Source organism: Symphalangus syndactylus, chromosome 12, assembly GCF_028878055.3.
Source record: "Symphalangus syndactylus isolate Jambi chromosome 12, NHGRI_mSymSyn1-v2.1_pri, whole genome shotgun sequence".
Taxonomy (NCBI): Eukaryota; Metazoa; Chordata; class Mammalia; order Primates; family Hylobatidae; genus Symphalangus; species Symphalangus syndactylus.
Genome location: NC_072441.2, coordinates 89,587,504 through 89,613,059, shown reverse-complemented (window position 1 = coordinate 89,613,059; position 25,556 = coordinate 89,587,504). Strand labels below are relative to the sequence as shown.

General features: G+C 46.2%; 1 long non-coding RNA gene and 1 other non-coding gene across 2 annotated transcripts; one reads left to right on the top strand and one right to left on the bottom strand.

Moving 5' to 3' along the window:
• Positions 1-4,101: 4,101 nt before the first annotated feature.
• Positions 4,102-4,174, top strand: TRNAV-CAC (transfer RNA valine (anticodon CAC)). Its single transcript has one exon. It is a non-coding gene; the product is annotated as a tRNA-Val (tRNA).
• Positions 4,175-6,001: 1,827 nt separating this feature from the next.
• Positions 6,002-13,210, bottom strand: LOC134734487 (uncharacterized). Its single transcript, XR_010117608.1, has 4 exons — positions 13,138-13,210; positions 9,507-9,610; positions 8,534-8,615; positions 6,002-6,679 (listed from the first exon to the last, which is right to left on the bottom strand). It is a non-coding gene; the product is annotated as an uncharacterized lncRNA (long non-coding RNA).
• Between the last annotated feature and the right edge of the window lie 12,346 nt (positions 13,211-25,556).

The following is a 25,556-nucleotide window of genomic DNA, read 5'->3' as shown; positions in this document are numbered from 1 at the left end:
GAGAGAAAGCAAATGTTGGAAAAAAAAACAAAAGTAAGATAAATAGCCAGACAACCTTGACACCACCACCCAGCCCTAGGAGTTAAAAAAAGTAATAATAATAACATCAACCCCTGGCCTAAACTACTTGTGTTATCTGTAAATTCCAGACACTGTATGAAAAAAGCACTGTAAAACTTTTTGTTCTGTTAACTGATGCATGTTGCCCCCAGTCAGGTTTCCCACGCTTGCTCAATTTATCACGACCCTTTCATGTGGACCCCTTAAAGTTTTAAGCCTTTAAAAAGGCCAAGAATTTCTTTTTTGGGGAGTTCGTCTCTTAAGACCCAAGTCAGCCGAGGCTCCCGGCCAAATAAACCACTTCCTTCTTTAATCCAGTGTCTGAGGAGTTTTGTCTGTGGCTGGTCCTGCCACAGTGCCACTGCACTCCAGCCTGGGCAACAAGGAGCAAAACTCCATCTCAAAAAAAAAGAAAAGAAAATCTACAAGCTAGTTGGTGACCTCGGACTTAGCATCCAGTGGCAGCTCACTGGACTCCTCCATAGGAGGTGTCTGGAGCTGGCACCGTGGACTCGAGCAAACACTTCCCCCCTCCCCCAGTTATCAGTTACAATGAGTCTCCTTATTCTCTGTTGTCAAAATTCCGTTGATTATCCATGGACTTATGCATTCATATAAATTTTACAATCAGTTGTCAAGTTATATAAGCCATTCTGTTGATATATTGATAACACATGGGTCTTGCAGGAGACCATGGAGGAAATTCACATCTTTATAATACTAAATCACCTCATTTATAAATAAGGTAAATCTCTTCACTTAATTAGTTCTCAACTTGACCTTGAATAATTTTAAGTGTTTCTCAGTACAAAGGTTATGTGTATTTATTCTGTGTCTTGTTCTTAGGCATGTTATGATTTTGTTCTATCATGAATGATATGTTATTTTCTCATATTTTCTAGATGACTACTGCTGATGTGGTGGAAATTTCTGATTTTTTAATGTTGATTTTGTAGCCAGCAATCTTATTGAAGTATTTTATTAGTTCTAACAGCTTTACTAATTCTGCTTCATTTTCTATGTAGCTAATCAAAACAAATGTGCCTCTTTGAGAAACTATATAGCATCAAGGTTAAAAGGTGAAATCGGGAAGCCATAAAAACTAGTTTCAAAACTGTAGTTAAGGCCGGGCGCGGTGGCTCACGCTTGTAATCCCAGCACTTAGGAAGGCCAAGGCGGGCGGATCACGAGGTCAGGAGATTGAGACCACGGTGAAACCCCGTCTCTACTAAAAATACAAAAAATTAGCCGGGCGTGGTGGCGGGCGCCTGTAGTCCCAGCTACTCGGAGAGGCTGAGGCAGGAGAATGGCGTGAACCCGGGAGGCGGAACTAGCAGTGAGCCGAGATTGCGCCACTGCACTCCAGCCTGGGTGACAGAGCGAGACTCCGTCTCAAAAAAAAAAAAAAAAAACTGTAGTTAATTCCTCTACTTCCTTTCCAGATTACAAATTTAATGTCTAATTTTCTTGCCTGAGACTAGACTCCTCTACTGAAGACTCATAACATTCCTTATCTTCCCATCATCACCACCCCATCTACACCACAAAGGAAGAAATCCTTTGCCCTATTGCCTCCTGCTGCCATAAAATTATATATTATGGGATATCAGAGTCTTTTTTTTTTTGAGACAGAGTCTTGCTTTGTCACCCAAGCTGGTGTGCAGTGGCGCCATCTTGGCTCACTGCAACCTCCGCCTCCCGGGTTCAAGCAATTCTCATGCCTCAGCCTCCTAGTAGCTGGGATTACAGGTACCCGCCACTACGCCCAGCTAATGTTTGTATTTTTAGTAGAGACAGGGTTTCATCATGTTGCTCAGGCTGGTCTCGAACTCCTGACCTCAGGTGATCCACCCAGCTCAGCCTCCCAAAGTGCTGTGATTACAGGCATGAGCCACTGCGCCCAGCCTCAGAATCTCAAGAAGGACAATGTGGTGGAAGATACTGAGCAACGGGATAGTAAAGAGCTGGGGGCAGAGTTAAGTTTTATAAGGAATTAGGGATACGAGAAGCTCTAAGAGCCAAGATTTGGGTTATTCAACTCAGAATGGGGAAGGAACCTCAGCTTCATGATGGTAAAAAATTCCACCTCCTTTGCCCAGAAAAAGGTGATTCACATCCTAACACCACTGTGTACTCAGGGAAATAGCTCCCCACAAGGCATTGCATTAGGGAGAAACTATGGTGAGGAACAGTGATGAGCAGGGCATGAAGAGTGATTGTCCTAAGCCAGATACGATGTCATGAGGGTGAACTCCAGGACCTCCTGTCCTTCAGGACCGTCCCACAGTCTCACTGACCACTGACGCCAGATGCATAAAAGCTTTGCCTTCCCAGAGACTGATCGGGGAAAAGGTACTGGCACAGCCTCTTCAGTTCCTGGCAGGGAAGGGCAGAGACTAGCCCACATTGAAAGTGGCCTCTTTCAGTGTGGGGATGATGGGAGGATCCTTGTGTCCTGGGCTACCCTAGGCCTCACCTGATCTTGCATAGTGAAACCTACTCATGGGAGAACTCCGTTAGCCGGGAAGCCCTTAGAGTGGAATCTTTCCTAACATCGACTCCAGTTTCTGGAAGTATATGCCATTCTTCTCTATTCTGTGAAGCACTGTGGGCTTACCCTCTGAAGAGAATGTTTGTTGGTTGCCACCTTAGCATTACAACATCCCATTCCCTCCTTAGGCGTACCCTGAATTTGTCAGCCACAGAGTTTGAGTAGGATTAATCTTACCCCAGACCTCAGGAGTAAGCCCTAATGATTTAAACGAAGCAGTATATCCCATCCCTGTTACACGATAATGAGTTCTCCAAGAAGTACACACTTTTTTCGGCTGGCTGTGAACAAGGGAAACTGTAGCCCAAGCTGCTCATGGTGGGCACTTTGAAAACATAAGTAGAGAGCCTGCCCCAGAATGAAGTCCACATTGAAGAAGAAGGACCAAGAGAAACCAGATACTTCTTTATTATTATTATTATTAATTGAGATGGAGTCTCACTCTGTTGCCCAGGCTGGAGTGCAGTGGCGCAATCTCGGCTCACTCTAGCCTCCACCGCTGGGGTTCAAGCAATTCGGACCCCCAAAGTGCTGGGATTACAGGCGTGAGCCACTGCGCCCGGCCTCTTCTTAATTTTCCAAAGCCTTTGTCATATGGCATCCCTAAACCATCTCTTCTTCCTACCTCCTCAGATAATTTCACCCGCAGCAGTGGAAAAGATGAAGTCATTCGACATCAGCTGTCACTCTACACAGCTATCTTGGGGTTCTACCTAGAGCGGTATCTTGAGTCCCTCCAGGAATACTCTCCACGGTCTCTTTCCTCTTCATTTGCTTCCTCGGACAATAATAAGGTGTAGTCCCACTAAGCGAGATACAGCCTGAGAACATCAGGGTCGCAGACTCTCCTTAACGTTAAGTAGCGCTTCCATCTTACCCAAGTCCAATTTACCTAGCTTCAGTCTCTTCATCTTTAAAACACGTTTAATACTTTGCTCGTGGCATTGTTGTAAAACTAGTTAAACACGATAATGTGAAAATGCTTCTAAATTCAGTGCTGGGCAAACATAAGGCGTATTTTGTTCCAAATATGAGCTGGTTTCCCTTGATCTGGCCAAGTCTGTCCCCTAGGTCTCTTCTACTCCGTTTTTCTTCAGTCCCCGAGGGAGGCTCTCAGTGGCCACGGTGGCCTGGCCCCAGGGAGTCCACGCTCCCCGCCAAGCGCTCCTTAGGGACCCGACAGGATCAGGAAAACTCCACGACGAGCATTCGAGCACGCCTGGAGCCCTGCTCCACTATCTCGGGGCTCTGGCTGCAGCGCTGACTGCACCGGAAGTTTCCTGAGGAAGCACCATCGAGTTCACCCCTGTGCCCTCGGTCATGACCCCCCGCGAGCAGCCCGGGCTTTACTTGCTTTGCTGGCTACTTCCCTGCGCGCCCTGATCCCGAAGCTGTGGGTGGCCCGCTCGGGTACTTTTCTCGTGGGTCAGGGACGCAGTGGTGAGCCTCTGACTTTTAAGAATCATTTATGGGAAGCCAACTGCCACCGGGTTTCCGTAGTGTAGTGGTTATCACGTTCGCCTCACACGCGAAAGGTCCCCGGTTCGAAACCGGGCGGAAACAGGGTGGTTCCTCATTTTCGTTTTTTTCCTTCCCCATATCCTCTCGAATTCTACATAAGAATCCGCCAAGATCGCAGTGAGATCCCGAGGAGAGTTGGAAGGACTGAAGGGCAGACCCGAGCAGCCGAGCGGCTCTCGACAACGGGCTCGGAGCGGGCGGCGCCCCTGGCGGCTGTGGGCGACTGGGTCCCTCCGGAGCCGTGAGACCTTTTGCCATCAGCAGGCACCGTGTCGCGGCTCCTCCCCGTCAGTTTTTGTGTCTTTTCTGACACCCAGAAGGCACTTCGGACACACTGGGAACCGGAAATGGCTGCTCAGTGAATGAAGTCGTCACTTCCGACCCGGACCCCTGAGGAGCAACTTGTGGTTCAGGGGCCTAGTCCTGAACGGCGGGTCCTTTTTTCAGACTCTGCTCAGGCTCTGGCTCTGGCTCCGGCCTCTTCGGCTGAGACTGCAACGGGTCGGTTTCCTCCACATAGTTTACAAACCTGTATAGAGATTCAAGAGTGCGCTGGTGATGATCTCGCTTTGCGCTGATTGCCGGTATCATTAACCCAGTAGTCCAGAGGAACGAACCGAACGTGGTGACGGAGCGGGGATCACAGTCACTCAGCTCTATCACCCCCCACCAAACTTGCCTTTATTGTGTTTATTTTCTCATTTGTCACCATCCAGTTCTCAGTCACGAAAATGTTAGTTCTTTCTCTTTCAAGATTCTTAGGTTCTAAATCAGGTGGAAAGAATGTACATTTTTAATTAAAAGATTTTCACAACTCTCCTAAAAGGAGGACAAACAATTTGAACAGACACTTGATAAAAAAAAGAAAGATATATGGGGCCGGGCGCGGTGGCTCACGCCTGTAATCCCAGCACTTTGGGAGGCTGAGGTGGGTGGATCACGAGGTCAGGGGTTCAAGACCAGCCTGACCAACATGGTGAAACCCCATCTCTACTAAAAATATAAAAATTAGCTGGGCGTGGTGGCTGGCGCCTGTAATCCCAGCTACTCAGGAGGCTGAGGCAGGAGAATTGCTTGAACCAGGGAAGCGGAGCTTGCAGTGAGCTGAGATCACACCATTGCACTCTAGCCTGGGCAACAGAGCGAGACTCCGTCTCAAAAAAAAAAAAAAAAGATATGTGGATTGCAAATAATCACATGGAAAGATGTCCAACGTCATTAATCATTAGGGAAATGCAAATTTAAAACAATGAGATACCACTACACACATATCAGAATGTCTAAAATTTAAAAGACTGACCATACCAAGTTGGCAAGGATGTGGAGAAACCGGAACACTCATTCACTGCTGGTGGGAATGTAAAATGGTACATTCACTTTGGAAAACAGTTTGGTGGTTTTTAAAAACATTAAACTACTACAATATGACTCATCCATTCCACTCCTAGGTATTTACCAAGAGTAAATAGAGCATATGCCCATACAAAAGCCTGCACACACACGTTCATGGCAGCTCTATTTGTAATAGCCCCAAACTGTAGACTATCCAAATGTCAACAAGTGAAAGACCAATCCATACAATGGAATGTTACTCAGCCAAAAAAAGGACGGAACTGCTCATATATACAATAACATGAATCTCAAGTATGCTGAGTAAAAAAAGCCACTGCACCCAGCCTCCATTACAGCATTTTGAATTTAAAATAAAACATTTTTCGGCCAGGCGCGGTCTTTCACGCCTTTAATCCCAGCACTTTGGGAGGCTGAGGTGAGCAGATCCCTTAAGCCCAGGAATTTGAGACCAGCCTGGCCAACATGGCGAAACCACATCATCTCTACTAAAATATAACAATTAGCCGGGCGTGGTGGTGTGCACCTGTAATCCCAGCTACTCCAGAGGCTGAGGCTTGAGACCTGCTTGAGCCTGAGAGGCGAAGGTTGTAGTGAGCAGATCCAGACTGGGCAACAGAGAGAATCTGTCTCAAAAAAAAAAAATAGGCCCTATGAACTGTGCCTAACATGTAAATCAGACCTGAATTGTGGTGATAATTTCCCAGGTGTATACACGTGTCAAAACTTGTACATTTTAAATATGTTCAGTTTATTGTATGTCAGTTAAGCCTTAACATAGCTATCATTGTAGCAGGACAAGCCACAGACAAGAACCCCTCAGACACCGAGTTGTAGAAGGAAAGGGCTTTTTTCAGCTGGGAGCATCGGTGGACTCACGTCTCCAAAAACCGAGCTCCCCGAGTAGCAATTCCTATCCTTTTCAAGGGCTTACAGCTCTAAGGGGGTCTGTGTGAGAGGGTTGTGATCGACTGAGCCAGAAGGGGGTATGTGACTGGGGGCTGCATGCACCGGTAATCAGAACAGAATAGAACAGGACAGGGATTTTCACAATGCTTTTCCATACAATGTCTGAGATCTATAGATAACACAAGCAGTTAGGTCAGGAGCTGATGTTTAACTACCAGGCCCAGGGCGCAGAGCTGGGCTATCTGCCTGTGGATTCCATTTGTGCCTTTTAGTTTTTACTTCTTCTTTCTGTGGAGGCAGAAATTGGGCATAAGACAATATAAGGAGTGGTCTCCTCCCTTATTATAATTTCTTAGTATTTCCCAGAAAAAATTAAAAAGCCCACATATTTGAAGGCTGTTTGGAATATTCATATAAAATACTGGTCGACCATCCCAAATCTGAAAATCCGAAATCCAAAATATTCCAAAATCCTAACCTTTTGGGGTGATGACAGGATGATCAAAGGAAATGCTCATTGGAGCATTGTGGATTACAGATTTTCAGATTTGAGATACTCAACTAGGGTGGGTAAAATGCAAATATTCCAAAATCTGAAAAAAATCAAAATTTGAAACAATTCTGGTCCCAAGTATTTTAGATAAAGGATTCTCAACCTGTACTTTTTTTTTTTTGAGACAGAGTTTCGCTCTTGTCATCCAGGCTGGAGTGCAACGGCATGATCTCGGCTCACTGCAACCTTGCTTCCCGAGTTCAAGCAATTCTCCTGCCTCAGCGTCCCAAGTAGCTGGGATTACAGGCGCCCACCACCACACCCGGCTAATTTTTGTATTTTTAGCAGAGATGGGGTTTCGCCATGTTGGCCAGGCTGGTCTCGAACTCCTGACCTCAGGAGATCCACCCACCTCGGCCTCCCAAAGTGCTGGGGATTACAAGCGTGAGCCACTGCACCTGGCCAACCTGTACATATTTTTAAGGCTTTTTTTTTTTCTTTTTTTTAGACAGGGTCTTGCTCTGTCACCCAGGCTGGAGTGACTACATAACTTCTTTCTACCTCCTGTATCAGGACTACAGGCATGCACCACCAGGGCCTGATATATATATATATATGATATATAAATATATATATATATAAATAAAATAAAATAAAATTTATATATATATATATATATATTTTTTTTTTTTTTTTTTTTGATACGGAGTCTTGCTCTGTCACCCAGGCTGGAATACCATTGATCTCGGCTTACTGCAACGTCTGCCTCCTAGGATTACAGATGCCCGCCACCTCACCTGGCTATTTTTTGCATTTTTAGTAGAGACGAGGTTTTGCCATGTTGGCCAGGCTGGTCTCAAACTTCTGACCTCAGGTGATCAACACACCTTGGCCTCCCAAAGTGCTAGGATTACAGGCGTGAGCCACCACACCCTGCCGGGCCTGCTAATGTATAATTTTTAAAAATTAAAAATTAATTTAAACTGCTAAAGTTTAATTTTTAAACTTTTTTTGGTAGAAAGTGAGTCTCACTAAAACTGCCTAGCTGGCCTTGAACTCCTGGCCTCAAGAGATTCTCGGGCTTTGACCTCCCAAAGTGCTGAGATTATAAGCATGAACCACCACACCCAGCCTTACAGTTTTCTGTAATCAAAAATTTTATATGGCCAGGCACAGTGGCTCATGCCTGTAATCCCAGCACTTTGGGAGGCCAAGGCAGGCTGATCACCTGAGGTCAGGAGTTCAAGACCAGCCTGGTCCAACATAGTGAAACCCTGTTTCTACTAAAACTACAAAAATTAGCAGGGCATGGTGTTGGGCAGCTGTAATCCCAGCTACTCAGCAGGCTGAGGCAGGAGAATCGCTTGAACCTGGGAGGCAGAGGTTGCAGTGAGCTGCAATCGTGCCACTGCACTGCAGCCTAGGTGACAGACTGAGACTCCGTTCCAAAAAAAAATTTTTTTTCGTATGGATAGGTGTGGTGGTTTATTCCTATAATTCTAGCACTTTGGGAGGCTGAGGCAGGAGGATGGCTTGAGCCCAGGCAGTCTGATCACTTGAGCCCAGGAGTTCAAGACTAGCCTGGGCAACATGGCAAAACCCAGGCTCTACCAAAAACACAAAAATTATCCAGACATGGTGGCTCATACCTGTGGTCCTAGCTGCTTGGGAGGTTGAGATGGGAGGATCGCTTGAGCCTGGAGGCAGAAGTTTCAGTGAGCCATGATTGTGCTGATACAGGAGATAGAAATTATTTAGGAGATAGTGAGGGCAGAAGAGTCCTCAGTAGAATTTCTTTGCTAACAAAAAAGCAGCCTCCAAAATCATTTCTAAGAAAGAGCAGCCTGAAAAATTGAGCTGCAAACATAGGTAAGCAAGCTGGAAGCTTGCATGGGGGAATGCTGGCAGCTGTGCCAATAAAAAAGGAGCACCTGGGGGCCAGGCATGTCCACCATGGAGGCTCCATCTTCCCTTTTTTTGTTACCACATGTACAGTAATAAAGAAATGGGCAAATGGTGCAGCTCAAGCAGTGAACCTGCCTGCATAATCAAAGCTTGGGGTGGAGGAGGCCAGAGATTCCCATCCTATGCAAATAGCACACCTGGTCAGACCAGTTTTTTGCATGCTATGTAGATCAGACTCTGCCTCCCACCAGCTCATCTAAAAACCCTCTGAATTTCACCGCGGGTCTGGCAACCCATTTTTCCAGGACCCCTCTCTGCAGCAGAGAGCTATTCTCTTTCTTTCGTCTATTAAACTTCCACTCTCAGCCTCACTCTTTGTGTGTCTGCATCCTTATTCTTGGTGGCTGTGAGACAATGAACCTCGGGTGTTACTCCAGATAACAAGGCTGTTTCAGTGCCACTGCACTCCAGCCTGGGCAACAGAGTGAGACCCTGTCTCAAACAAAAAGCAAATCCCTGTCTTCATAGAGTTTACATCCTAGTTTGTGAGGCAGATAATAAGATAAAATATATGGTTTGTGTGATAATTGTGAAGAAGTATACATTTGGTCTTTGCCCTTAGTTCCTAACATAGATCTAAAACACTTATAATTTCCTGAGTAATAGGGGTGAGAGGAGTGTCTTTCGTTATTCATAATAAGCCCCTTCCAAGCATACCTGAGTTTATACTAATGAGGTGATTCCTGGAAGATGGGGGCCAGTTTCCAGAGAAACCAACCAGATGATCAGAGGGCTGGTACTTTCAGCTCCATCGCCAACCTCTGGGGAGGAGAAAGGGGCTGGAGATTGACTCCAATGGTCAATGATTTCATCAATTCTGTCTAAGTAATGTAACCTATGTTCAAACCCTAAACAACAGGGTTCCAAGAGTTTCTGGCTTAGTGAACACACTGTGGTGCTGGGAAGGTGGCAAGCCTAAATAGAGCATGGATGCTCCAAGCCCTCACCCATACTTGCCCTCGGTGCATCTTCCATTTGGCTGTCCATCTGTAAACTCTGTCATATTCTTTATTTTATTATTATTATTATTGCAGACAGAGTCTCTGTTTTCCAGGCTGGAGTGCAGTGGTGCGATTTCAGCTCACTGCAACCTCTACCTCCTGAGTTCAAGCGATTCTCTCAGCCTCCCCAGTAGCTGGGATTACAGGCGCCTGCCACTACACCCAGCCAATTTTTGTATTTTTAGTAGAGATGGAGTTTCATCATGCTGGCCAGGCTGGTCTTGAACTCCTGACCTCTCAGGTGATCCACCCACCTCAGCCTCCCAAAGTGCTGGGATTACAAGCATGAGCCACTGCGCCCGGCCTTGTCATATTCTTTATAATAAACCAGTAAATGTAAGTAAATGTCTCCCTGAGTTTTGTGAGCCATTATGGCAAATTATCAAACAAGAGGAGGGTGTTGGGAAAGCCCCAGTTGATAGCCAATTGGTGAGAAGTACAGATGACAATCTGGAACTTGTGATTGACATCTGAAGTGAGGAGCAGTCTTGTGAGCCTGAGTCCTTAAACTTCATTAATTCCAGGTAGTTAGTGCCAGACTTGAGTTAGATGGGAGGACACACAACTGGTGACCATTGAGAACTGGAGAATTGCTTGGTGTGGAAAACCCACACATTTGGTGTCAAAAGTGTGTGGGCAGAGGAAACAGTTTTTATTTAGTATGTCAGATGTGACAAGTGCTAAAGAGAAATAAAGGGAAACAGGAGATGAAATATCTGGGTGTCTTCGTATGTGGAATTTTAGATAGTGTGGCCAAGGCAGGCCCCCTGAGAAGTAACTTTTGTGTTAAGACCTAAAGGAAGTGAGGGAACTAGCCATGTAGAATACCTAGAGGAGAAGCTTCCAGGCTGAGGGGCTACAAAGTGCAAAAGTTCTGTGGCAGCAGCAAGCTGTTGTGTCCCAGAAACAGCAAAAACCAGTGTAGCCAGATCAGAGTGAGCTAGGAGGAGGTGAAGGGTCTTGTGGAACACAGCAAGGATTTTGGCTTTCACTTTGCATGATGGGATCCTGGGGAAATGCATTTCCTTGCAAGTACAACAGGGAGAGTTAGGGCAGGGAATGGATCTCAGAGCAAAAAATATAAATGTGGTACATGTGGTTTCACTGGGGCTTCTTGATGGTATGGGAGAGGGAAACTACAGCCAAATAGCAGCAAGAAAGGAATAACTACAGTTCCCGTGGTGGCCCTGCTTTCTCCTCTGTCCTGATCCCAAAGTGGTTGATTCCTTCCCCTCACCCTTGTCTCAGACCAACCACTCTAACACTCCTAGTTTACCCATTCCATTAGTTCCTTTCTAGGCAAATACCAGCAACATGAGGCAGTGGGGGAAGAAGAGGATAGGACAAATTCCTCAGGGCTCTGTGGATCTTGAAAAGAGTCCATCCCTGTTGGTCAGAATATTTCAGGACTTTACAGAGAGTACAGTGAAATAGTAGAGTGATGGGCCTGTGCCATCCAGTCGGGCCAGGATTTTCTAAAGTCTGATCCTAGCCAGGTGCACTGGGACACACCTGTAGTCCCAAAGACTTGGGAGAATGAAATGGGAGGATCACTTGAGCCCAGAAGTTTGAAGCTGCTGTGAGCTATGATTGCGGCACTGCATTCCATCCATGGGTGACAGAGTGAAACTCCATGTCAAAAAATATACACAAAAAACAAAGTCTGATCCTTGCTAGGATACAAGAGGGAAATCCAGGGGCAGATAGACAGGACTTGTTTGTGAAAAGAAACAAGACCATGGCGTCCCATGGAATTTCTAAGGTACATTTTATAACGGGGCCCCTTGAGATTTTACCACACCAGCATTTTGAGTGACTGAAAGGATGAAAATTCTGATCAGGCCCTTGCTTGCTTGCACTTGTGTTTTGCCCAATATTCCTTCTACAATATAATTATAAACTGCTGATGTACTGTTTTCTTTGTCAAGCAGGAGAATATAACTTCAAGGTCTTGAAAAAAAAAATTGCAGAAGGAACAGGCATGGTGGCTCATGCCTGTAATCCCAGCACTTTGGGAGGCCGAGGCTGGCAGATCACTTGAGGTCAGGAGTCTGAGAACAGCCTGGCCAACATGGTGAAACCCTGTCTCTACTAAATATACAAAAATTAGCCAGGCGTGGTGGTGCACACTATAATCCCAGCTACTAGGGAGGCTGAGGCAGGAGAATCACTTGAACCTGCAGCCTCGACATTCCAGGCTCAAGCGATTCTCCCACTTCAGCCTCCTGAGTAGCTGCGACCACAGGCGACTGCCACCACACCCAGCTAATTTTATTTTATTTTGTAGAGACAAGTCTTATTATATGCCCAGGCTAGAAATGGATCTTTTAATTCCCATAGGTGAGCCCTCTGCCAAAACAGTAGTAAAAAGCTGGAAGTACTTTAAAGCCCAGCTGTAGAAAGAGTTTTAAATCACTCATTTTGCATGTCATCCTGCTCTTGGACAGATTCAAGACTTACTGCTAACTGAAAAGATGGGTGAAGAGTAGTGTGTAGTGTGGGGTTTTTGAGTAAGGGGAAAATGGAGGAAATATATTTATGCATATTAATATATATACATGTATGGATCTATTTGGCCTCCCACACGAGCGGGTTCCCAAAATGTTAGGAAAAATAACAAAAATAATGCAAATACAAACAACACAGTATAACTACATTGCATTAGGTATTACAAGTAATCCATAGCTGATTTAAAGTGTGTGGGAGGATGTGCGTAGTTGTAGGTAAATACTATGCCATTTTATAGGAGGGACTTGAGCGTCCGCAGATTTTAGTACGGGGTGCTGTCCTGGAGCTAATCTGCCTGCGGATACTGAGGGACGACTGGAGATCATCTAGGAAGGGCACGCAAAAACCGCTAACAGTTGTTGCTTCGGGGAAAGAGAATGGGGGAACTCAGGGTAGGGATGGAAAAGAGACTTGCAGCCGCGAATCACGCCGAGGTGCCCCGCATCCAGCCCTGTGCTCCCGCCCTGGCCCAGGCGCGCTGCCAGGCAGAGTTCCTTGCCCAGCCCCAGAGAAGGCAGCCCATCTCCTGGGCACCGATCCTGAACGTCGGCCAACCTTGCAGGCCTAGCGAAGACCCCAAATTCGACGCGGCAGGCCTGAGGCCTGGGGAAAAAGTGACCTGAATTTCCCGCAATCTCAAAGACACCCAGGGGCGCTCCAGCCCCTCTCGGCCCTCCTCCCTCATTCACTCTCACGCCTCGCCTCGCCTCCGGCTCGGGCCTCTCCGCGCCCAGTCACTCCCACGCCCCGTCACTCCCACGCTCCGCCCCTCCTCTCACCCGCGTGGTGCTCTCAGTAGTTCTTGCGCCGCGCCCTTCTGCCCTGCTTCACTCGTGAGCCCCGCCTCTCTTTTCGTCCCGCCCCAACTCTCGTCCCGACCATCCTTTCGTCCCGCCCCTCCTCTCGTCCCTCCCCCCGGCTCGTCCCTCCCCTCCTCTCGTCCCGCCCCGCCCTTCTGCCCTCCGTCACTCGTGAGCCCCGCCCCTCCTCTCGCCGCGCCCCGCCCCACGGCTCGCAGAGGTCCGGAGGTTTCCCGTCAGCAATGAGTCAAGACCGGAAGTCTGGGAAAGGCTGCTGTCAGTTCCCGACAGCGTGGGCTGGACAAGAAGGAGACGGTACTGGCAATACGTCGGTCGAAGGGAAGCGAAGCGGAACACGCGCGGACTGTGACGAGGGAGCGGAGAAACAGCTGTCCCATTAGCCTCGTGTAGACGTCCCGGGTTCAGCCCCAGGAGGACGAAAAGACCGTGCCGTGTCCTTCCCGGGGGGAGTGACGTTCCCATTGACCTGCACACCTCACCTCATACTCGTGCGTGGACGTGTTCCAGCCGAGTCCCGTTCACTCCAGCTCCTCCGTCTCCAACCCTAATCCTAATTATTGGTGTTTCGTTTGAAAGGGATCTGTGAATTTGTCAAGCAGGAAAATTTGGGGTCCGACAGAATTAAGCAATTCTCTTTAATTAAATAGCTTTCGGAGTCTTTAATTGGCTAATATGCATTTTCTAATCTTAACTAATTTTTGCTTTACTTTTACTTTTTTTTTTTTTTTTTTTGAGACGGAGTTTGGCTCTTGTTGCCCAGCCTGGAGTGCAATGGCGCGATCTCGGCTCACTGCAACCTCCGCCTCCCAGGTGCAAGCGATTCTCCTGGCTCAGCCTTCCGAGTAGCTGGGATTTCAGGCATGTGCCACCACGCCCAGCTAATTTTTGTATTTTTAGTAGAGATGGGGGTTTCTCCATGTTGGTCAGGCTGGTGAACTCCTGACCTCAGGTGATCCACCGGCCCCGGCCTCCCAAAGTGCTGGGATTAAGGCGTGAGCTGCCGTGCCCGGCCTGCTTTACATTTACTTTCTTTTTTTTTTTTTTTTTTTTTTTTTTTGAGACGGAGTCTCGCTCTTTCACCCAGGCTGGAGTGCAGTGGCGCGATCTCGGCTCACTGCAGGCTCCGCCCCCCGGGGTTCACGCCATTCTCCTGCCTCAGCCTCCCTTGTAGCTGGGACTACAGGCGCCTGCCACCTCGCCCGGCTAATTTTTTTTTTTGTATTTTTAGTAGAGACGGGGTTTCACCGTGTTAGCCAGGATGGTCTCGATCTCCTGACCTCGTGATCCGCCCGCCTCGGCCTCCCAAAGTGCTGGGATTACAGGCGTGAGCCACCGCGCCCGGCACATTTACTTTCTGTAAGGCTAAGTAATTTACAGTGTCATCTAATCCTTTTAATAATCTTACGAAGTAACCATTATCAAGATATTACAGATGAAGAAATAAAATTGTAGAGACACGCCCGAGATCCCCTTATATTAAGTGACGGAGCTAGATCCAAACCCAAATCATTTATACTGATTGCCCGCAAATCCCTTTTTACACTGGTGCATCACTTGAAACCAGTCCTACAAAGAATGTGCTTTATCTTGGAGTCCTTAGAGAGGTAAACTGAGGTTCGAACCAAATAAAGGAACACGAGCCCCAGCCCTACCATGGAAGGGGTGGATTGCCTAGCTTCTTCTGGCCACAAGGTGAGGCAGTGAAGAAACTGCAGGAGGCTGGGTTTGGGGTCCAGCAGTACTTCCTGCTGCCTTGAACAAATGCAGCTACTCATCTTTACACCGCTTGCAGAACACTCCCCAAATATTCCAGTGAAACCCTGAAGGCAAAGCCAGTGCTGGAAGGAATCTGAGCCTTCTGCTCCTGAGGGAAAGGATTTTATTTATTTATTTTTATTTTATTTTTGAGACACAGTCTGGCTCTGTCGCGCAGGCTGGAGTACGGTGGCGCTATCTCGGCTCACTGCAACCTCCGCCTCCCCTCCCGGGTTCAAGAGATTCTCCTGCCTCAGCTTCCGGAGTAGCTGGGATTAACAGGCGCACGCCACCACACCCGGCTAATTTTTGTATTTTTGGTAGAGACGGGTTTCACCATGTTGGTCAGGCTGGTCTCGAACTCCTGACCTCCTGATCCGCCCGCCTGGGCCTCCGAAAGTGCTAGGATTACAGGCCTGAGCCACGGCGCCCAGCCAGGAATGGATTTTAAAACCCTTAGGAGGCCGGGCGCCGTGGCTCACGCCTGTAATCCCAGCACTTTGGGAAGCCGAGGCAGGCGGATCACGTCAGGAGATCGAGACCATCCTGGCAAACACGGTGAAACCCCGTCTCTACTAAAAATATAAAAAATTAGCGCCGGGCGCGGTGGCTCACGCTTGTAATCCCAGCACTTTGTGAGGCCGAGGCGGGTGGATCACGAGGTCAGGAGATTGAGACCACGGTGAAACCCCGTCTCTACTAAAAATACAAAAAATTAGCCGGGCGTGGTGGCGGGCGCCTGTATTCCCAGCTACTCGGAGAGGCTGAGGCAGGAGAATGGCGTGAACCTGGGAGGCGGAGCTTGCAGTGAGCCGAGATCACGCCACTGCACTCCAGCCTGGGTGACAGAGCGAGACTCCGTCTCAAAAAAAAAAAAAAAAAATTAGCTAGGCATAGTGGCGTTCGCCTGTAGTCCCAGCTATTCGGGAGGCTGAGCCAGGAGAATGGCATGAACCAGGGAGGGGAGGCAGAGCTGGCAGTGAGCCGATATCACACCACTGTACTCCAGCCTGGGTGCAAGACTCTGTCTCAAAAAAAAATAAAAATAAAAATAAAAATAAATAAATAAATAAATAAACCTCTTAGGAGTAGGTGGTGAGAACTTCACCCAGCCCTATCAGGAGTTGGGGGTATGGAGAGAGGAATGGATTTTGAACCGATTTGACTCCCATCTCCTTCCAAGGGAAGATACATAGACAAGAATAAATGTCTTTTGTAGAAGTCTGGAAATAAGACAAAGAAGCCCACTGGGCAGGGACTTGGCAACTAGAGGCAAATAGAATGCTATGAGATCACGGACTTGAGAAGTTCATGTTAGGATGATATTCCAAAAGCCCCAGCAGAAAAAAGCTGCACCTTGCTCAGCACAGAGTACCCAGGGACAAGGCCAGCCCAACACATCTGAGAGCATTAGGGTGCCAGAGTCCAGCCACAGGGACCTGAGGTTGCCTCCTTTTTCTGCTACCTCTAGGTCATTGGTTGCTCCACCTTCACCAAGATGCTACCTTAGGGAAGATAAGGGAGTGTTCCAATTACCTATTGGTGTGTAACAAACCACTCCAAACTCCCTGGTACAAAACAGCAACCAGTTTATTATGTCATGGATTCTGTGGGTCAAGAATTTGGAAAGGGTATAGTGGGGATGACTTGTCTCTGCTTCAGAATCACTGAGACTTCAGCTGAGAAGACTTGGAAGCCTGAGATGACTTAAAAGCATGGGGATGGAATTGCTCATTCACATATGTAAAAGGTAAACTAAGGCACAAAAAAAATTTTAAGAGCTCATTTGACCAGCCAGGTGCTGTGGCTCACACCTGTAATCCCAGCACTTTGGGAGGCCGAGGCAGGCGGATCACAAGGTCAGGAGTTCTAGACCAGTCTGGCCAACATAATGAAACCCCGTCTCTACTAAAAATACAAAAAATTAGCCGGGTGTGGTGGCACGCACCTGTAATCCCAGCTACTTGGGAGGCTGAGGCAGGAGAAATGCGTGAACTGGGGAGGCAGAGGTTGCAGTGAGCCGAGATCACACCACTGCACTCCAGCCCAGGTGACACTGGGAGACTCCATCTCAAAAAAAAAAAAAAAAAAAAAAAAAAAAATAGAGTTCATTTGAATAGGAAGCAACTAATGAATTGGGAAATACCAAACCAAAAGAAGTTTAATTTTCTCATGACAAATCATCAGGGGCAAGTATTTATGGGGTGAATGTGGAGCAAAATAAATAATTTGATTGATTGCAATTATACAGTTGCCTTATTCACTCATTCACCTTCTTGGAAAGTCCCTAGTTATATAAGTTTTTGGCTACTTCCAATTGGTTGAGCTTAAGTTTTGTTTTTCTTTAATACAGGCATTTACAAGAAATGGCTCAACATAAGTTTCCCTTGTGTTTGTAAATCAAGGTTGAGGTCACTTATGAGGCCTAACTGGTTTTGTCTGCTCAGAGATTCTTCAGGCCTGGTCTCCATTTTAATTTACTTCAATATATGTCTGAGGTTATGCTGGCTGTTGACTGGGATCTCGGCTAGGATTGTCAGCAGGAACACCTATGTGGTTTCTCCATGAGGTTGCTCTGCTTCCTTATATCCAAGGTGGCTGGATTCTGGGTGACTCCTAAGACAATCAAGTGGAAGATGTATAACCTTTTTTGACCTTGCATCACTTCCACCTTACTTACAGGCCCACCCAAGTTCAAGAGGAAGGAATACAGACTCCACCTCTTAATGGGGGGAGTGTCACATTTAAGAAGAGCATGTGGTGTGGAATATCTTGTTACAACTCTCTTGAAAAGTACAACCTGGCTGGGCGCCGTGGCTCACGCCTGTAATCCCAGCACTTTGGGAGGCCGAGGCAGGCAGATCACCTGAGGTCAGGAGTTCAAGACCAGCCTGACCAACATGGAGAAACCCCATCTCTACTAAAAATACAAAATTAGCTGGGTGTGGTGGCGCAGCTAACGTGGCTCCCAGCTACTTGGGAGGCTGAGGCAGGAGAATCGCTTGAACTGAGGAGGTGGAGGTTGCAGTGAGCCAAGATTGCACCATTGCACTCCAGCCTGGGCAACAAGAGGGAAACTCCCTCTAAAAAAAAAAAAAAGAAAGAAAAGAAAAATACAACCTGCCACAGCCATTAAATTTCGAAGTGGTTATACAGAAATAGATAACCAAGACTTAGTGTTATGGGGTTTACTTAGTTCACCTAGGTAACTGCTTGGTATTGTTTGATTTGCTAGAATGAAATCTGCTAGTATTCCTTCTCTAATTAAAAAAATAACTTTAGGCTGGGAGTGGTGGCTCATGCCTGTAATCCCAGCACTTTGGGAGGCCAAGTCAAGCAGATCACTTGAGCCCAGGAGTTCGAGACAAGCCTGGGCAACATGGTGAAACCCTGTCTCTATAAAAAATACAAAAATTAGCTGGGCATGGTGGTTCAAGCCTGTAGGTCTAGCTGCTCGGGAGGCTGAGATTGGAGGATCACCTGAGCTTGGGGAGGTCGAGGCCATAGTGAGCTTCGATCCTGCCACTGCACTCCAGCCTGGGTGACAGAGTGAGATCCTATATCAAAAAAAAAAAAAAAAAGCGTTTAAAAATAAATAACTTTAAAAGAAGACACCTGAAATTGTGGCCAGACCTAGATTCTAATTCTGATTCCAATATTAACTGATTATGACCTTGGGCAAATCAAGTTCTCAATATCTCAATTTAAAAATGTTTCTGGCTGGGCGCGGTGGCTCAAGCCTGTAATCCCAGCACTTTGGGAGGCCGAGGCGGGTGGATCACGAGGTCAGGAGATCGAGACCATCCTGGCTAACACGGTGAAACCCCGTCTCTACTAAAAAATACAAAAAAATTAGCCGGGCGTGTTGGCGGGCGCCTGTGGTCCCAGCTACTCGGGAGGCTGAGGCAGGAGAATGGCGTGAACCCAGGAGGTGGAGGTTGCGATAAGCCGAGATCGCGCCACCGCACTCCAGCCTGGGGGACAGAGAAAGACTCTGTCTCAAAAAAAAAAAAAAAAAAAAGTTTCTAAATGAGATAAAATAATTTAAATATTCTCTTAAAGTAGCTGGAAAAGGCAAACAAAATCAACATTGCATATTACATGCAGTTTTGCAAAATTTGGGCTCAAGTTCCTTGAGATGCTTACAAAAAATAAATTCAGTGGCTAAATAAACTGAGGAAATGCTGTATATTATATCCCTCTCCCACTCTTGAAGAGTCTCAGTAAACATTAGGAAATTTTTTTTGTTTGTTTGTTTTTGTTTTTTTGTTTTTTGAGACAGAGTCTTGCTCTGTCCCCCAGGCTGGAGTGCAGTGGCACGATCTAGGCTCATTGCAAGCTCCACCGCCCGGGTTCACGCCATTCTCCTGCCTCAGCCTCTCCGAGTAGCTGGGACCACAGGCGCCCGCCACCACGCCCGGCTAATTTTTTTTTTTGTATTTTTAGTAGAGACGGGGTTTCACCGTGTTAGCCAGGATGGTCTCGATCTCCTGACCTCGTGATCCGCCCGCCTCGGCCTCCCAAACTGCTGGGATTACAGGCTTGAGCCACCGCGCCCGGCCGACATTAAGAAATTAAACAGGCCAGGCGCGGTGGCTCACACCTGCAATCCCAGCACTTTGGGAAGCGGAGGCGGGTGGATCACATGAGGTCAGGAGTTTGAGACCATCCTGACCAACATGATGAAAACCCATCTCTACTAAAAATACAAAATTAGCTGGGTGTGGTGGCGCATGCCTGTAATCCCAGCTACTAGGGAGGCTGAGGCAGGAGAATCGTTTGAACCTGGGAGGCGGAGGTGGCGGTGAGCCAAGATCGCGCCACTGCACTCTAGCCTGGGTAACAAGAGCAAAACTCTGTCTCAAAAAAAAGAAAAGAAATTAAACATCTGAGCATTCCCATAGGAAATAAATTTATTCAATTTGTTTAACCAATCAAATTAGATGAAGGCTAGAGATTTAAGATTTCAGGGTCTGGGCTTTTGGGAACAGGCTGGTGTGGGGGTTTGCCAGACTACCTGAGTTTGGTAACTGGTTCTACAACTTACTGTGTGTTCTTGGAGAAGTTATTTAACTTTCTTAAGCTTCAATGTTTTCATATGCTAAATGTGCTATTATTATTCTAATTTTACATTTGGTTGTTGCAAAAATAAGTTAAAACCTTTTTGGTTACATTTTAATTTAATCATTTCTATAATGATGCGACTACTAACGCTAATCTAGACAGACTGTAGGCTAGCTTCTTTTTTTAGTTTTTTAATTTGATCTAGACTTTTTAGGAAATTACTCTGTGCAAGATTTCTGACAAAAAACAAGGGAGAGGGTAAAATTTAGAGTAGTTTGGGAGGTCGAGGCAGGCGGATCACTTGAGGTCAGGAGTTCAAGACCAGCCTGGCCAACATGGTGAAACCCCATCTCTACTAAAATACAAAAATTAGCTGGGCTTGGTGGTGCGCACCTGTAATCTCAGTTACTCGGGAGGTGGAGGCATGAGAATTGCTTGAACCCAGGAGGCAGAGGTTGCAGTGACCTGAGATCATGGCACTGCACTCCAGCCTGGGCAACAGAGCAAAACTCTGTCTCAAAAAAAAAAAAAAAAAAAGAGAGACACAAGATCTCATCCTGGCATCAGTCACTGGTATCTCCTTTCATTACTCCTTGGCAGTCCTCAGTAAGTGTCACATTGCTTTTTTTCCCAATTTTTTTTATTGTGGTAACATTATATAACATAAAATTTATCATCCTAACCATTTGTGAGTGTACAGCTCAGTGGTATTAAATACATTCATATTGTTTTGCAACCATCACCATTATCCATTTCCAGAACTCTTTTCATCTTGCAAAACTGTAATTCTGTACTCATTAAGCAATAACTCCCGATCACCCCTCCCCTCAGCTCCTGGCAGCCACTCTTCTAATTTCTGTTCTATGATTTAGCTACTCAAAGTACCTGATATCAGTGGAATCATACAGCATTTGTCCTTTCACGACTAGCTTATTTCACTGAGCATAATGTCCTCAAGTTTCATCCACGTTCTGGCATGTGTCAGAATTTCCTGCCTTTTCAAGGCTAAATAACATTCCATTATTTTTCACATAACCCTTTGTTACTTTAGGAATCATGGTCTGGGGGCTGGCCTTTAAAACCAATATGTTTGGGGAGAGATATCTTCCTCAATGGCCTATCTTCTTTGTTGATGGATTCCTAGAAAATTATGCTACATTTTGCATCCAGGAAGGGTCACCACACCTAATTAGCCCACTTTTTTCCTCCAGAATTTTAACGTGTCTGAAAATTCACCTCTTAAAGGAGGAAGTGAAGGCAAGAGAAAGAAAGATGTGGGAAATGGCAGAAATAATTCTTCAAATGAGTCCCTTCCTGGACAGCATTCTCAAGCTGGATATGCAAAAGAGCAGGACCACAGAGCTGCATTAAGGAATTAGATTTTATAGGATCAGAAAACGATCTTAGGAAACTGGGCCATTTTTAGTCTTCATTTCTTTTTGTGTTCTTATCAAAAATTGTAAAGGGGGTGGAAGATACATGCTGAGGTGGTAACCAACAAACATTCTCTTCAGAGGGTAAGACCACAGTGCTACAGAGAATGGAGAAGAATGGCATATACTTCCACAAACCGGAGTCAATGTTAGGAAAGATTTCACTCTAACGGCTTCCCTGCTCAGGGAGTTCTTCCATGAGTAGCTTTCACTGTGCAAGATCAGATGAGACCTAGGGTAGCCCAGGACACAAGGATCCTCCCATCATCCCCCAAGGGGCCACTTTCAATGTGGGCTAGTCTCTGCCCCTCCACGCCAGGAACTGAAGAGGCTGTGCCAGTACCTTTTCCCCGATCAGTCTCTGGGAAGGCAAAGCTTTTATGCATCTGGCCTCAGTGGTCAGTGAGATTGTGGGACCGTCCTGAAGGACAGGAGGTCCTGGAGTTCACCCTCATGACATCATATCTGGCTTAGGACAATCACTCTTCATGCCCTGCTCATCACTCTTCCTCACCGTAGTTTCTCCCTAATGCAATGCCCTGTGGGGAGCTATTTCCCTGAGTATACAGTGATATCAGGATGTGAATCACCTTTTTCTGGGCAGAGGTGGTGGAATTTTTTACCATCATGAAGCTGAGGTTCCTTCCCCATTCTGAGTTGAAAAACCCAAATCTTGGCTCTTAGAGCTTCTCATATCCCTAATTCCTTATAAAACTTAACTCTGTCCCCAGCTCTTTACTATCCCATTGCTCAGCATCTTCTACCACGTCCTCCTTCTCAAGACTCTGATACCTAAAATATACAATTTTACGGCAGCAGGAGGAAATAGGCAAAGGATTTTTTCCTTTGTGGTGCTGGGTGTTGGGGATTAGTTGTGAAACTAGTCTCCACTAGAGGGAGACTTAATCTCAAGAAAGAAATCAATATGATCTCTGTCAAGTTGAGAGGAAGCAGAGGTATTGTTTATATAGCTTTTGTATGATGGCCAACTATCTCTTCTTTAAAAATCTTTTTGTTGTAAAAATGAAGAGAATTTATTTATTTATTTTAGAATTTTTTTAAATTTAATTTTGTTTTATAACTATGTAAAATACTTGGGTTTCAAAATAAACGCTATAAAACAAGGCATATTTAAATAAGTTTATCATCCACCCTCACACCTTCCACATCACTCCTTCTCTCTTCCTAAAAGTAATCACTTGGTTTTTAGTAGAGATGAGGTCTCATTTATGTTGCCCAGCTGGTCTGGAAGTTCTGACCTCAAGTGATCCTCCTGAAGTGCTGGGATTACAGGCATGAGCACCGCAGCCGGCCATTGGTATTTCCTTCTCTATGAAATGTTTGTTTAATCTGTAGCTCAGCTTCCTTTTTCTTTTTTCTTTTTTTTTTTTTTTTTTTTTTTTTTTGAGACAGTCTTGCTCTGTCTCCCAGTCTGGACTGCAGTGGCTTGATCTCAGCTCACAGCAACCTCTGCCTTCCGAGTTCAAGTGATTCTCCTGCCTCAGCCTCCCGAGTAGCTGGGATTACAGGCACACGCCACCATGCCCAGCTAATTTTTGTATTTTTAGTAGAGATGAGGTTTCTCCATGTTGGTCAGGCTGGTCTCAAACTCCCGACTTCAGGTGATCCATCCGCCTCGGCCTCCCAAAGTGCTGGGATTACAGGCATGAGCCACCGTGCCTGGCACCTTCTTCTTTTTTTTTTTTTTTTTTTTTTTTTTTTTTTGAGACAGAGTCTCGCTCTGTCGCCCAGGCTGGAGTGCAGTGGCGCGACCTCAGCTCACTGCAAGCTCCGCCTCCCGGGTTCACGCCATTCTCCTGCCTCAGCCTCCCGAGTAGCTGGGACTACAGGCGCCCGCCACCACGCCCGGCTAATTTTTTGTATTTTTAGTAGAGACGGGGTTTCACCGTGTTAGCCAGGATGGTCTCGATCTCCTGACCTCGTGATCCGCCCGTCTCGGCCTCCCAAAGGGCTGGGATTACAGGCGTGAGCCACCGCGCCCGGCCCACCTTCTTCTTTTTGTAATGAAAAAACAAACAAACAAAAAAGCGCACTTGGCCAGGCCCAGCACTTTGGGAGGCTGAGGCGGGCAGATTACGAGGTTAAGAGATCGAGACCATCCTGGCCTACCTGGTGAAACCCCGTCTCTACTAAAAATACAAAAATTAGCTGCGCATGGTGGTGCGCACCTGTAGTCCCAGCTGCTTGGGACTCTGAGGCAGGAAAATCACTTGAACCCGGAAGGCGGGGGTTGCAGTGAGCCAAGATCCAGCCACTGCGCTCCAGCCTGGCAACAGAGCAAGATTCTGTCTCAAAAAACAAACAAACAAACAAAAAAACAAAAACACAAACACACATACACAAAACAACCCTCTTGGCTGGGCGCGGTGGCTCACGCCTGTAATCCCAGCACTTTGGGAGGCCGAGGCGGGCGGATCACGAGGTCAGGAGATCGAGACCATCCTGGCTAACACGGTGAAACCCCGTCTCTACTAAAAATACAAAAAAATTAGCCAGGCGAGGTGGTGGGCGCCTGTAGTCCCAGCTACGCGGGAGGCTGAGGCAGGAGAATGGCATGAACCCCGGGGGACGGAGCCTGCAGTGAGCCGAGATCACGCCACTGCACTCCAGCCTGGGTGAAAGAGCGAGACTCCTTCTCAAAAAAAAAAAAAAAAACAAAACAACCCTCTTTTACTGAGGAGTATACATACAAAGTAACTTAGACAACCACTAAGAGTCCCTCACACTTTGTTTTTTTTTTCTTTTTGAGACTGAGTCTCACTCTGTCACCCAGGCTGGGGGGCAGTGGCGAGATCTCAGCTCACTGCAACCTCTGCCGCCTGCGTTCAAGCGATTCTCCTGCCTCAGGCTCCCGAGTAGCTGGGATTACAGCCCTCTGCCACTGCACCTGACTAATTTTTGCAGTTTTAGTAGAGACGGGGTTTCACCATCTTGGCCAGGCTGGTCTTGAACTCCTGACCTTGTGATCAGACTGCCTCGGCCTCCCAAAGTGCTGGGATTAACAGGTGTAAGCCACCACGCCTGGCCCCCTCACACTTTCATGTACTGACAAAACTATTCCATCTTTTTTTTTTTTTTTTGACAGTGTTTCAGTCTTGTTGCCCAGGCTGGAGTGCAATGACATGATCTTGGCTCACTGCAACCTCCACCTCCCAGGCTCAAGCAATTCTCCTGCCTCAGCCTCCCAAGTAGCTGGGATTACAGGTATATGCCACCATGCCCAGCTACTTTTTGTATTTTTAGTAAAGACAGGGTTTCCCATGTTGGCCAGGCCGGTCTCGAACTCCTGACCTCAGGTGATCTGCCCGTCTCAGCCTCCCAAAGTGCTGGGATTACAGGCATGAGACACCATGCCTGGCCTAAAATAAATTTTTAGGACAGATCAGGCTGGCCCCATTTTCTAGCCCAGTTATTTACAGAGCTATTTGTCTTTTTCTTCTCTATTTTTAGAAGTTTTTCCTGAATCAAATATATTACTCTTTTGTAATATAATTTATAAATTTCTTTTCCCATTAGTCTTTTTACTTTTTTTTGTTGTTATGTAAAACATCAATTTGCATCTATGGGGATAATCAAACATTTTTTCCACCTTAGATCAATTAATATGATGGATTATATTAATAGATTTCCTAATATTATATGTTCTTGCATTTTTGGAATATTATCCAGTTGGTCATGATAAATATTTTTTAACATGCTGTTGGATTCACTTTGCTAATGTTTTATATATATGTTATCAATATTAATACAAAAGTGAAATTGATCTATAATGGTTTTTTTTGGTTACAGTCTTTGTCACGACTCTAAAATTGAGGTTTGGAAATCAATGTTATACTTACTTTGCAAGATGATTTTGGGGGGTTCCCTTTTTTGTCATAGTCTAAAATAGTTTTAAAAGTTAAAGATTTGTTTTTTAAAGTTTGGTAGAATCATCTGTAAAACGATCTGGGCCTGCTTTGGTTTGTAGGGGAACTCCTTAACTAGTTTCTATGATTATTTTATGTCACTTGGCTGGTTTAAACTTGCTGTCTCTATAGGGGCAAATTTTGTTAAATTGGATTTTCTCAAAAAATCCATTTAATGTAGATTTTAAAATATTTTTAC